At 43.6% G+C, this 10,014-nt stretch overlaps 1 long non-coding RNA gene across 3 annotated transcripts in view; it reads left to right on the top strand.

Annotated features, from left to right (window-relative positions):
* Window positions 1-1,936, top strand: part of LOC119475084 — a 71,067-nt gene extending 69,131 nt beyond the window's left edge. For 2 of the 3 annotated variants that reach the window (XR_005203719.1, XR_005203717.1), the window contains exons 4-5: window positions 1,382-1,441; window positions 1,537-1,936. This is a non-coding gene — a long non-coding RNA (uncharacterized LOC119475084). Of the gene's footprint in view, window positions 1-845; window positions 1,103-1,381; window positions 1,442-1,536 lie in introns of those variants that run through there. The other variant, XR_005203718.1, reaches the window with a different exon arrangement.
* The last annotated feature ends 8,078 nt before the right edge of the window (window positions 1,937-10,014 follow it).

Here is a 10,014-nt window from a genome sequence, read left to right as displayed (position 1 = left end):
AAACATGAGTTTATGGTCTCAATCACTAGTTTCAAGTCTTCTTCAATACAGCATGATGTTCATTTAGTAAATTATGGTCCCATTTAGAGTCAAATAGACCATAAAGCAGGGGATGCTTTAGGGCGTGGCTACCTTGTGATTGACAGGTCGCTACCACTATGTTGTCCGGTCTGGGAGTTGTCCGCATTTTCGTCTCACAACTTTAACCCTTTCACAGTGTGTTTTCAGTTCATGAAAGTTATTTATAACCTTTTTTGTTGCCTAAAAATGTCTTATCCAGTGTTCGGTTGTACTTAGCTCCATCCTTCAGTGTCACTTCTGGTTGCAAACAACCAAGATGGCGCCGGCCAAAATACCGAACTCGCTTCAACACCGTAGTCCACAAACCAGTGGGTGATGTCACCGTGACTACGTCCACTTCTTATATACAGTCTATGTTATAAACCCTCCATTTAACTCAGAGTAACACAGTGAACAAGCAGACCCCCAAATTGTCTAAGTAATGTTAGTAACTATATTGTAATCACTACATTTCAAATTGAAATCCCTTATACTACTCGTTACTGAAAAACGTAATCACATTACAGAATTTACAGACTCCCCAAATAGAAATGATGTAGCGTTAATTTATCAACATTAAGGTTTGTATCATTTTATGAGCTTTTAAAAAAATCCATGCAGGGCACATTTTAACACTTTTCCTCACGGAGTAGAATAGATGCAATTAGACTGAACAAATGATTCTGCCTCGGTGCTCGGAGACATGAGTTAGTCATTAAGGACTGAAAATCAGATAAGTGAAGTGCTAATGCTTGACAAACACCCTTGCTGTCACGCCCTCTCTGTCGATGCGTGGAGCCTCCGGTGAAAGACGAGACGCCGGGCGGCAGAAGGCGGCGCGCTGAACAGGTGACAACACAACCCCCGGCCTCCCTGAGCTGGCCGGCCAGGCTCAGTTTACTGTAGAAAGTCACACAGCAGATGGTGTCCAAGGAAGTGAATTAGCACCGAGAGGCCGTGTCCACACACACCAGATGGGGGTAGAAGAAGAGACAAAGACACTGGGGGAGAAAAACAATGACATAAAGACAGAACAGCCAAGGTGGTTTGTTGTGTGTGTTTGTGGGGGGGTGGGGCGAGTTAGGCTTTGTATGAGCTCATTTGTTTGTTTGCATGTGTGTGTTTGCGTCTTTGTTGGCCCAATGCAAGCCTCGGCCAAGTTCACGGGCCTGTCGACTGTGATTACGCCCATCCATTGACCCATTAAGAGGCCAGATCTCACGTGTAACGCTTCTCATTTTCATGATAATTGTACACGTGTTGTGCCAAGCAAAAGCTGTTCAAACATGCTAATTTGTGCTTTTGTTTTGCGGTTGAAAAGGTGGAGGTATCGTTGGCAAAAACTGAGGCAGAGGGTGCCTCAAGTGCTGAAAGGAAGAGAGTAAGAAGCCACCCAAAAGAAATGAAAATCACAGTGGTGTATTCCTCAAGCTGTTTCTAATATGTTTTTCTCTTTTGGTCCCTTTTCTCTTCTAGTAACTTTCTTGCCCTATGAGGTTCTCAGAGTGAATGCGGAGCCCCGACACTTGATACGTACATATTATACGCTCTTTCGGAATCAGAAATGACTGCTGCAATTTGTGTTGGAAGCCGGGGGGCGGTGGTGGGGGGGGGGGGTAACAGCCATGATTTGGTCAAGGTAATCTCACAGTGTCAGTGGTTTCGGGAATGGGCTCTGGAATGTTAATAAGGGAGAAAAAAGGGCAAACGCGACTTAAATGCCACACAGATGTGGCCCATCGGTGATGCAATCTAGCGAGGAAATGAGTTGTAGCGCTTTCGGCCGCAGTGTTGTGTCGGAGTGCTGTTAACTTTATGATTGTACACAAGGTTGTAAATAGAAATGTCAGAATAAAAGTTGGGCTGTATAACCTCACTCTGAAAATGTCCCTGGCTATCTTGTTTTTCAATCTCGCTCTGTGTCCACGCCCCTCCACAGCCCATCTGGCTGTGATTATTGGCCGTGGCCTAATCCAGCGCTGCTGTGTCCCTTTTGACACAATGGGGAGGGCCAACTCTCTGTTGTCTCACTCATCCCTCTTCTTCTTCTTCTTCTTCTTCTACCCCTTTTCTTCTCCATCTCTCTTCCCCTCTTTCTCTTTCCCTTTCGACCTCTCTTCTGTTTTAACTCTTGTTCCTTTCTCTCCTCTTTGCCTGACTGCTGCTGCATCTGTCGCCAGCCGAGCGGCAAGCGCCCGTGTGGCGCTCTGCCAACGCTGACAGCTGGCAAAGAGAAAGAGAGAGAAAAATAAACGGCGGAGGAGACAGGGGCAAAGAGAAAGGGGAGGGGTGAGGAAGGGAGGGCGGTCGATAAATATCAACACAAGTCAGAAATTCCAATATCACCTTTCTGACTGCACATAGTATTACAGAGGTAGCGAAGGAAATCAATGATAGCGTGACAGATAAACAACATAAAGGGGTGATACACCAGCAAAAACAAAACCTGCATGAGGAAGCAGGTGGCAGGGCACCTTTTTGTCCTTTAACTTTGGAGCGATTACTCTTCTCTTACTTTCAAAATATTTGTTTCCTTTCGTTTCAGGTCCTATTGAGAGGTTTGAAGATGTTGTAGGCCCCTTTTTCCTCTTTCTGTTGGCAGGCAGCCATGTGTCATGACGGGGGTCCACTCAGGAAGAGAGCTCTGAGTGGACTGCTCTATTTTATTGACCTTTGTTTGTTTACAGGAGGAAATGAATAATCAGGAGGATGGATTTTGTGTCCTGTAGAGAGACTGCGGAAGGATGCTTAATGCTGAAATTTAGCTCATTATCCCCATAACAAGTTCTCCAAATTAAATGACAAATTACATTATTTGTAACTGCCCTCCAAAAACGGCACAGATGAGCGTTTTCCGATCTGATTCCCCTACGGGCAGGATGACATCATTTGCCTTTCTATTGAACCGTATTCTGTTCTGATACAGCTGTGTTTAAAGTAAGCCTATAAGTGACTTTTGAATAAAGAAATGACACAATCTTTGAATTCATAAGCAATAAAATGCACCCTTTTTTCAGTTCAGGGGTGTGACAAATAAACAACACAAAAAGTCAAAATACTCGCCTGCAAATATTATATGTCTAGGGCTTTTATTGTGAAAGTTAAGGGAGGAGTGGATCTGGTCTGCGCAGCCTTTGTCATGGTTTAAAAGGTGTAATAAAAGTTGCGGTCTTGGTTCAGACTACGGAGCCTCTGTGTTGTTGTTTCATAAATATAGGTGCAACTCAACCCGTCACAAGAAAAAGTATGGTGCTTTTTTGCCGCGTAATATTTGCGGTCCGTGTGAAAGTATTCATATCAATACTGTGTGAAAGTATTCATGAAAAAAACAACAATTAAAAAAAAATATATTGACGTGCAAATCAATTGCTCAACAAAAACGCTCGGTGTGTAAAGGCCTTTACTCGGTCTGGTATGACCAGTAGCTTATGGTGGCTAATGTTAGCTAACTTTAGATAGCTATTGTTGTGTAACTGGCGTTATTTGATCAGTTCACTGACTTTATGACTCTATGTTATTGATGCTACTGTTACGCTATATTTTAGCATGTTCAGCGATTTGTATCACAAAAGTAAAACATGAAGTAAATATACCGTGCCAATTTGTGTAACGTAATCACAACTTGTGGCTGCTGTTATACAAAAGTTACATAGTTTGGTTTTAAGGTTTGGTTAGGTTTACGTACAAAAACAACCTGGTTCAATGTTTAGTCATACAGCGGCTCATATGATATCTTACGAAATGTTATTCCTCATTCTTTGTGTGTTTTCCTACGAATGCCAAGCAACATGTGACGCACGCATCACTTCCGTCTTCACAGGAAACAACTTGGTTAGGTTTAGGCAACAAAACTACTTAGTCAGGTTTAGGAAAAGATCGTGGTTTGGGTTAAACTAACTCCGGAAGTGGTGTAAGTAATGTATGGAAGTTATGTGACAAATAAGTCAACGTTGACTTCAGGTTTCAGACGGGGTATGAACAGCTGTCTCCTGGACGAAAATACAGTGTTTTTTGATCCACCCCGAAATCCTCCGAATACGGCATTTGTCGCTCTTAATACTTCCTGGTTCACGATTACGTGGATTACATACAAATTAATTTTATAGGATATATATGAATTAAAGTGCATTACTTTTCGTAGGTATATCTACTAACGGTGTATGAGAACAGCCTGCATGGTTAAAGTTAGGGAAACATCATGGTTTTGTTTAAATTGACTACTTTATTGAGGTTAGGGGAATAGAGGAATTAGAGGAATGATCTTGGTCATGGTTAACAGCCACCGAACAGAAACAACTGACTGCCGTTAGGAAACAGGAAACCACCAGCAGTCTCCCGTGTTAAAGTCCAATGTTTTGTTGATGCATCCATCCACCCTGATCTCCTCGTTATGCCCATTTTTGTTTCTCTTGGGTGTACCGTCATACGTATATATTCCCCGCAAAAAGGACGGGACTGTGGAATGGCAGAGGGGCAGATAGGGTAGGTCTGGTCGTCCCAGAATGCATTGCTTCACTCAACAGCCTGCTGAAAGACATACTGCAGCAGCCCAGGGTGGGCTCACAACACTGTGGGGTGGTCTCGCCAAAGTTATCAGCTTGGACAAAATTTTTTGGCTAAAATGTGTTTACATTAGCTAATATTGCAAAGGTATTAAATCATAACAACTGTGTGAAAGTATGGGACTGCACTTCATACAAACTTGCAGTGTTGTAAAGTAGAGGCCCAGCGTGCCAAGCTTTCAAAGGCAACAGATTAGTAAATCGCCCACTCTCCTGATGCAGCATCATTCTTCTGTGAGTGTGTTTAATCCTGCGTGCGACGTCAAGGCAACACACTGGGTGACCCATCTTATAAATATCTGCAGTGTGTTTATTTGGCAGCACAACACTATTCTTTCACTCCTCTGCCTGCGCTGTAAAAAAAACAACAGTGGCATGTTTGTAATATATACATACCGATATACGAGAGCTCTAGTGGAAAAATATTTCTGCATTTCGCAGTCTCAGGAATCTCAGGAATCACAAGGGTCCTTACTGTGACAACAGAGAAGAGGACTGCAGAGGGGATTTAGGGGGGAGGGAGGGACGAAACAAAAAATGCAGCATTCTGGCGTTGAAGAAGGCTTGTTGTTGCACTTTTTAGACATCGGTGTGATGACAGAATGTGTTGCAATGAAAATAAATGTGCTGCCCGAGATACTTCAGGAGATTTATTGAAAAGATAAGCGGGCGAGGAGAAGAAGGAAAAAGAGGAATTTGTTTCCACTCTGGTCCTCCAACATACAAGACAAGCAAATAACACTCAAGAGAAATGGAGCTTTTCCTGCGCAGAATACAAAACGGTTCACCCACACTTAGGAATGAGCTGGCCGTAGTAAGTCTGATTAAACGGTGGGGGAGGTGAGCAGAGAGAGAGAGAGAGAGAGAGAGAGAAAAGGAGTAAATCTCCATTTTTTCCATCTGGAGAATGTATGTCAGTGGGCTGCTATCTGCCTGGCCCACATCTCTCTCTCTGACTTTCTCAGCCTTTGTGAGCGGGACTGATTCAGTGCAATAAAGTACAGTAGTCTGTTGCCAATGCAGCCAATTCATATTCAGAGTGTGCTCTCTCGCACTGCACACTCCCATTGACTGGCTAATGGATGAACTGAAGAGGTCTATCTGGGCAGCACACATCCACTTCATTAAATCACAGTGGCTTTACTGTAGCACCTTTTTTTTTTCATATACTCGGATGCTATAGTTGCGTGATGAGTAAATCATGAGCTTTAACAGGATGCTATAACGGCCTCTAAACTTCTGGAAATGCTTTCCCCTGAGAGTTTGTAAACTGGCTGCAGGGATTTCCTCCTATTCAGCCTCAAGTGCATTTTGGGGCACTGATGTTGGGCGATAAGGCCTGGCTCACAGTTGGTGTTCCTCTTGATCCCAAAGGTGTTAGCTCTTCCACACCAGACTGGGAAAATCATGTTTTTATTTACCTGGTTTTATACAATGGGGCATTGTCATGTTGGAACAGGAAAGGGCCTTCTCCAAAGTTCCCCAAAGAAACTATAATAGTCAGTATAATAGTGAGTAATAGATATCATATCTGTACAGTAAATCTGAATCTATGGCATGGTAGATTCATAATTACTAATGCAGTGCCTGTTTGTGGCGTGGTCATTGGGAGCGGGCCGATTGCTTGGCTCCAAGGAAGTGCTGCTTGCAGCAGTGTCGAGAACAGTGGGCAAACTCTGGGTCCGAGAAGTGAAGCCAATGTGGAAATGCCTTAAACTTGCATTCTTTCTAATAGCCAGCAGGGGGCGACTCCTCTGGTTGCAAAAAGAAGTCAGATTGTATAGAAGTCTATGAGAAAATGAGCCTACTTCTCGTTTGATTTATTACCTCAGTAAACATTGTAAACATGAGTTTATGGTCTCAATCACTAGTTTTAAGTCTTCTACAATACAGCATGATGTTCATTTAGTAAATTATGGTCCCATTTAGAGTCAAATAGACCATAAAGCAGGGTATGCTTTAGGGCGTGGCTACCTTGTGATTGTCGCTACCACGATGTTGTGTGGTGTCCGAGTTTTAGTCTTTGAACTTTAACCCTTTCACAATGTGTTTTCTGTTCATGAAAGTTAATTTTTGGTCACCTAAAATTGTCTTATTCAGCATTCGGTTTTACTTAACTCTTGTGTCACTTCTGGTTGCAAAACAAGATGGCGAGGGTCAAAAACCAAGATGGCGACGGCCAAAATGCCAAACTCAAGGTTTCAAAACGGCAGTCCACAAACCAATGGGTGACGTCACGGTGACTACGACCACTTCTTATATACAGTCTGGGGTCGAGAACCACTCATCGCTCATTGACTCCAGGGAAGTGAAGAAGAACTCGGTTGTAACGTTAGTATACTCAGCATCCAGCAACAAAAGTGAACTGCAGTCAATGAGCCACGATCTGCCCTGCCCCTTCTGCTGCACAGAGCGCTGGTCACTTGTTTATTCAAAGTTTATTAAAACTGAACATGTCGTAAGTCCAAATTACACCAAATCTTACAAAGCGCTGCCTTGGGTCCCCAACTATACATCCGCCAAAAGTGAAGTAGATTGGATGAACGGTTCTTAAGATATGCGAAGGACAAACAGACAGACAGAGAGTGATATCAGTTTTCACATCTAACTCTTGGCAAGAAAGTCAATAAGCACATTTTCTATAATGTCAAGCTATTTCTTTTATTCAACGAATCAATTGCAGATGAGCTCTTTGAGCAGATTTCAGGAAGAAAAAACTTAGATGTTATGCGTTACATCGACAATGGAGTCAGAGGGGACATTCAACCCGCCTCCGTCCAACAGTAGCATGGATTCAGAGGCGCTGCAAGCTTGACGCCGCTCCTCGTTACCTCAAATTATTCGACCGTCTGCGCGATCAATAAGACCTTGGAATGTATTTCCTGAATAGGTAATAGAATTTCAAACTTTTTAGATTATCAACAGCGCTTCGGGGAATATCCCCCTGGCACAAACACAATTATATGCGCGCACTCTCCTCCCCAGAAACCCCCCATGCCACAAATTGAATTGGAGCTTTAATGAAGAAGTTATTTACCTCAGCCTCAGCCTGATCGAGAGAGCAAAGAAAACCCTGGTCTTAAAGAAACAGTCTGTCAACACAGACTGTTTCGTTAACCCTTATACACCAGTTGATATCTAAGATGTGTAAGTCAAAACACAGTGATAATGTTAGCAAAGAAGAGTTGTGATTGTGCATCTGACAATTTGCTCACACTCTTGTTTCCTGTGTTGTGGTTCCAGTGCCAACAGCTGTAGGGGAAGTAAGAGGGTGTTTGTGGGTTAGGCACTTGTTTGTGTATATGTGTGTGAGCGTTACACGGCCTGTTCTTCCAACTCCCTGCTGGGGCTGTTCTATTTCCTGGTTGCAGGTGCTGCAGTGAGATCACTTCCTGCTGGCTCCCCTCTGTGTGAGTATCCGTTCGGCTCCAGCCATTTCCTGTCCGCAGGGATGAGGAAACTATAGGAAACAGGATGAGCATCCCGGGCAGGAGGGGTCACAGAGGGCTGGGAGAGGTGGAAGGAGGAGGTGGTGACCCTGGAAATAGGGGAGAGGACCACGGATGCACGGACGCACCATATCAGAGCTTGTTTTTCTTGTTTAGAGTAGATAGTGATGTTTTTTTTCACATTGAGCACTCACAAGAGACAGTCATTAGATTCTTGTATTTTCAGGGGGGAGTTTTAAGGGAAATCCCAGAATGACTTGTCTGAAGTTCATCTTTCTTTTGAACCCACCGATCACCATAAAGGTTCTCTATACGATATTAGGTATACTAGATATAGTGGAGTAGTGTCTACCTGAGCAAATAATGGAGTCACTCTCATCTCTGTGTGTGTTGAAATCTGAGTTTCTCTGTGCTTTGTTGACATAGGCGGGCCGGCCGTGCGTGCTTTCAGTGTATGTTAGTGTATGTGATACGGCGGTTACATCCCGATCCATGGCGTCGTCACGGAAGCGTAGCACCCACCTTCCTGTTCCCCCCTCGGGTTAACACTTTTAGCTCTGTCAGCACTGTTGCCGTTGTTCTCACCGTTAGCGCTGTTAGCACCACTAGCCATGAGCCGCCGGCTCTGCTGTCGCCATGTTGAGAGCTGCGTGGAGGCAATAGATGTGCTCTGAATTACGTATTAAGCACTTTTTTTTATGAAGTTCACAAAACAGGATGACTACCATAAAGCCATAGGTCAACATTGTGGGAGCTATACTTTTATGCTTTGAAGATCGATAGCACTTTCTGTCCGTTATATATAAGCCTACAGCCAGCAGCCGTTTAGTTTAGCTTAGCTTAGCATAAAGACTATAAACAGGGGGAAACAGCAAGCCTGGCTGTGTCCAAAGGTAACTACATCCAGCACCTCTAAAGCCCACTAATTAACAGGTAGTGTCTCATTTGTTTAAAACGACAAGTGAAAAATTGACTAACTCTTGGCAAAAAAGCTAATAAGCGTATCCCCCTCCCCCACACCAAAAAAAACACTTTTGAATCGAGAAAGCTTCTCACTACTCGTGCTTCAAACCCTTCCCATATTCTTTTGCCCAACTCCTCTTCCTCACTGCCCTCCTTTCTGCTGATTTTATACATCAAAGTCTGAAAAAGTTGTATAAAGCCTTTTGTGTCTCCAGAGGGACTTCTGTAAAGTCTCATAAATTGCCTCAAGTGATGTCACTTAAGTCAGCGTTGGTTGGGGCTGAAGTTTTTTAATACTAAAAAATAATCTGGGGGGTGTGGAGGTAGAAGACCTCTGTAGCCCGCTCCTCATCTCTCCCTGGGGTTACATTAGCTAGAACTAGCATGACACACCTGAATCTCTGACAGTTGCATTGTGGGTAATGTTGGCACCAGGTTTTGACAAGCAAAAATAACGGATGGAGTATAAAAGATTATATCTCTGATTCTGCTGCATCTGCGACTTAAAAGAAAACTGTCCAACATTGTTATAGAAATGCAATGCTAAACTGGTGGAGTACTCTTTTTAATGGGCATAAATGAGAAGCATGCTTTGGCGCCACAACCCACAGATAGTGTTTAACCTTGAATCGGATGACTAAAAGGTCAAAAGTCATGGCGACGATATAGCGAACCCTCGTGTTTGTTTCCCGACTTTAACTCACATTTCCTCTAACTGACAAGAAACTTCCTGCCGTGAAAATCAGTCACCTTCAGGCAGGGCAAGACAGATGTTATTCACGCATACTCACATGTAGTCACACATACTGTACACCCTGACACACACGGGCCCATTCATTACTCAAGACCACGGGCCATGTGAAGGGCAAGCCCGGGCAGATAAGTGACATATCTGCTACACTTCTCACTGTCTGTCTTACTATTCTCCCCTTCAGGGAAAAATAGGGCTCTGGTGGAAAACATTTTGTGAAGTCACCGTC

The sequence above is a fragment of the Sebastes umbrosus genome, chromosome 16 (genome assembly GCF_015220745.1).
Source record: "Sebastes umbrosus isolate fSebUmb1 chromosome 16, fSebUmb1.pri, whole genome shotgun sequence".
In the NCBI taxonomy this organism is placed as follows: domain Eukaryota; kingdom Metazoa; phylum Chordata; class Actinopteri; order Perciformes; family Sebastidae; genus Sebastes; species Sebastes umbrosus.
Note: the sequence above shows the minus strand (reverse complement) of the source record. Positions and strands in the feature narration are given on the sequence as shown.